We start from the raw sequence: 3,735 nt of genomic DNA, 5'->3' as shown, positions 1-3,735 counted from the left end.
GCATACCATGGTGCATGTGTGTGACCTCCCCCCGCATGCCATGGTGCATGTGTGTGACCTCCCCCAGCATGACATGGTGCATGTGTGTGCCCCCCTGCATGCCATGTCGCATGTGTGTGCCCCCCCCAATGCACTAAGCAGGAGTGGAGTGGTGGTGGTGGACAGGATGATGATGATGATAATGACGGTGACACCCTTAATTTACAAAGAGAAAAAAAAAGTGCAAGCAGCACCAATGTGGAGCCACTGCAGAGGCAGGACAATGTGGAGCCACTGCAGAGGCAGGACAAGACACAAGGAACATGGACAAGCTCCGAGGCTGCAAACCAGCCAGAGAAAAGGCCCAGTGCCAGGAACTGGGCTTCTTCCACACACTGAAGGGCCTAGCAAGCAGCAGGCAGTCCACTGTGTGGTTCCTACCCGTGCTACAAGTAGGTCTCTGCCCTGCATGCTGCCTGAAGCCAAGGGCTCTTGGCTGAGGAAATGCTCCCTGTTCCCTGAGGAATATGGACGATGACTGCAGACAGCTCAGAATGAGCAAAAGGATGCTACTGGCTTCTAGCAAGAGAGACCAGGGATGCTGTGCGATAGCTAAAAAGCCACAGGATAGCCCCATACAAAGAAGCATACACAGACCAGGGATGCTGTGGGCTAGCTAACAACCCACACAAACAAGCATACACATGGCAGGCTCAGTTGGAAGAATGCTTGCCTAGCATGCACAAGGCTTTGGGTTCAATCCCCAGCACTTGGAATCCGGCAGTAGGACAGGCAGACCTGTCAGGTGGCATGTGGCCGGGTGCAGACAGGTGGACTGAGATGCTCACAATGACAAGACTGAGAAACGCTCCTTATCCACAAGCCCAGCTCCAGACACTACAGCGTAAGTGAGTAAGCCCCCATGCCCCTCAGCAGCAAGCAAAGGGTTCTCTCATCACACTGTCCTGTGAGAAAATTCAAAGTCCTGCCAGAAAGGAAGTCCTGGGGAAAAGAATAGATTAAAAAACCAACAGCACCAATGCTGAAATGGTTCAGCTGATAAAGGTGCTTGTGGCCAAGCCTAAATGACCGGAGTTTGATCCTGAGGACCTACACTGTAGAAAGAGAGAACCAACTCCTCCAAGCTGTGTCCCTCCATTCCCCCAAATACCATGGAACATGCTTGCGTGCGCGCACACACACAGTAATTTAAAAATGAGGGGAAAAAAAAAAATCAAAGCTTAAGTTTGCCCATCCCAGCTCAAAACTAAGTATCAGAGGCCTTTCTATGAAGATGACCATGGGCAGCAGGGTTGCGGCTAGCCTTCACACCCCTTTTTACTGACCTCCTAGGCTAGGGGTCTTTCCCTCCCAGGCCAACTCCAGTTTGCCCCTCAGCATCTCTGCTTCATAAGACCCCCTTCCTCCCCACAACCTACTCCTCAACTCCCCTAGCACCTGAGCCCTCCCCTCTCCCCCCACAGCCTACCCCTCAATTCCCCTAGCACCTGAGCCCTCTTGCTATTGAAAGACTGACTCCTGTTAGAGGTACGGGCTGGATCTGGGAGCTGGCAGCTCCTGCTCTGGCTCTCACAACTCCAAGCACAAGCTGACCACAATTAGGCACAATACCTCCTTACTCTATCCCCCCAAACTTTGTTGCAACCTAAAGCAATGTAACTTGACAGCTTCCAGTACTACAGTTAACAGAGTCAAATCCCCAAATGCTGCACACTCAAGCAATCACCTAACCACTTTCCCAGGATGGATGGAGATACATACATACACGTGTGTACATTTACACATACATATACACATATATAAAATATATTCTCCTTCCATGTGTAGGAGGAGGAGAAAGGGCTACAGGCCCCCATCATCTGCAGGGCAGGAGTTACCCCTGCTCTACTTTGAGCCACGATGACAACCTGAGCGCTTGGCAATTGTGAACCGACTTCACAGCTTTCAAAGGATTTTCACGCCTTACCTCATTTGATCCCTTCTGCCAGCTTGCCCAGCTGGGGACTCCAGTACATAGAAAATAAAGTTATAGCTCTCCTAACGGGGCACCCTGACAGCCTTAACATCACCCAAGACAGGCAGAGATGCGTAAGGCGGCAGGAGTTACCCTGAATGTTCAGGCTTCCTATGCAAGTCTGAAGTCATTTCTGACTCCTTCTTAGACCTTGGGGCTGATGCCTGTACATCTCACACTGTACCCAAGGCTGGCCTCAAATGCATAGCAACCCTCCTGCTTCCTGAATGTCTGGATGCTAGGCATGGGCTTCCATGCCAAGATTTTTCTTAGAACTTTTGTTTTGTGAGCATGGTGTGCATGGATGTATTTGAATTCACATGTGCACACACATATGCACGAACATAGAGGCCCGAGCTTGATGCCATGTGTATTCAGTCGCTTCCCACCTTACTTATCGAGACGGGGTCTCTTCGCTGAGACAGAATACATGGTCTTTGGCTAATCTAGCTAGCCCTCTTGCAAGAGGGCTTCCCCTGTCTTCCTGGGATAGCTAGGATGGCTGTGTGGTCACCTAGCATTTAGGTGGCTCTAGAGATAGCCACCAGAGTCCTTTCTTCAGACTTTGGGGTCACCCTCTCTCACCTAAAGCTGAGCTGTTTTTTTTTTCTCTTTAACGGTATGATGCTGACGAGGGGCACACGGTCAGCAGACATCTCCGGTTCTCTACTCCCACCCTCAAGCGGGTTCTTGGTAAACAGGCTTGCAAATCAAGTACATTGTCCGGCTGAGCCATCTCACCCTTGGACCATGATTCCGATCTCAAATGCCAACAACAGATGTCAAAGGCTAGGGTGAGCTTGGGATCCCTCATCCGCTAACCCTAAATCACTAACTTGCATCCACTAGCTGACAAAGCCAGTCAACAAGGGTGAACACACCATAAAAGTGTACTAGAATCCTCATGTGGGAGGGAGTCAAGCCTCTTCCCTAGCCGGGGCTCCCCAGTCAATGGAGAGGAGTAATAAGCCAAGTTCTTCCTCAAATCCTCCCCTAACTTGGCATACTGATGTACAACCTATGAAATAAAAGTTGACCTGGGCTGGAGGGTGGCTGGCCTGGGGATGCAAAGGAAAATAGTTGGATGGATACGCGCCAGAGCCGACCAGACACTTACTGATCCTAGATGGGTTGGGGGGCTTGAGTAGAAAAGTTGGCTTGCCAGCTTGGAGGGTCAGTGCCTGCTGGGAAGGGGCTTTTCCTGTGAAGGGGAGCGCTTTGAGCGAGGAGACGACAGGAGGAGAATGGAGGGTGGGTGGAGGAAAGATCTGGCCACCAACTATTTATTTAGCATCTCACAGGCTCAGCCCTGCAAGCTGCTTCGGAACTGTAGTAACTATTAGGTCTAAGAAGAGGCACAGAAGGGTCTTTCATCTTGGAAAAAAAACATTTTTTTTTTTTAAGAAAAAGAATCCTAGGCAAACCGTGAGGGGCAGCGACCCGCAGCTGTCCCATTAAGCTGGGACATATGGACTGGGAAGAGCCTGGTCAGGGATGCCCAGCAGCCCCGGCTCAGACAGACAGGTGTCTCACGCGGCCGGACAACTGAGGAGGGAAAAGGGACATCGATGACCAAGCACTTAGGTGGCCGCTTAAAACGCAAAGAAACCGAGGGGGAGACCCAAGACGGGCAGGATAAAGCTACCGTGCTGGCCCAAGGGGTGGAACGCTTAGCCCTGCAAGCCCCCGCCAGGCCCCGGTTCGGCTCCGAGAACCGAGCT

At 51.4% G+C, this 3,735-nt stretch overlaps 1 protein-coding gene across 1 annotated transcript in view; it reads right to left on the bottom strand.

The window, feature by feature from the left end:
- The window catches only part of Gigyf1 (GRB10 interacting GYF protein 1), a 15,076-nt gene extending 11,353 nt beyond the window's left edge, over positions 1-3,723 (bottom strand). Inside the window, exon 1 of the mRNA XM_031338357.1 lies at positions 3,132-3,723. The gene's annotated coding sequence lies outside the window, so the exon portion shown is untranslated. The remainder of the gene's footprint in view (positions 1-3,131) is intronic.
- Between the last annotated feature and the right edge of the window lie 12 nt (positions 3,724-3,735).

This window comes from Mastomys coucha, unplaced genomic scaffold, assembly GCF_008632895.1.
Source record: "Mastomys coucha isolate ucsf_1 unplaced genomic scaffold, UCSF_Mcou_1 pScaffold22, whole genome shotgun sequence".
Taxonomy (NCBI): domain Eukaryota; kingdom Metazoa; phylum Chordata; class Mammalia; order Rodentia; family Muridae; genus Mastomys; species Mastomys coucha.
Note: the sequence above shows the minus strand (reverse complement) of the source record. Positions and strands in the feature narration are given on the sequence as shown.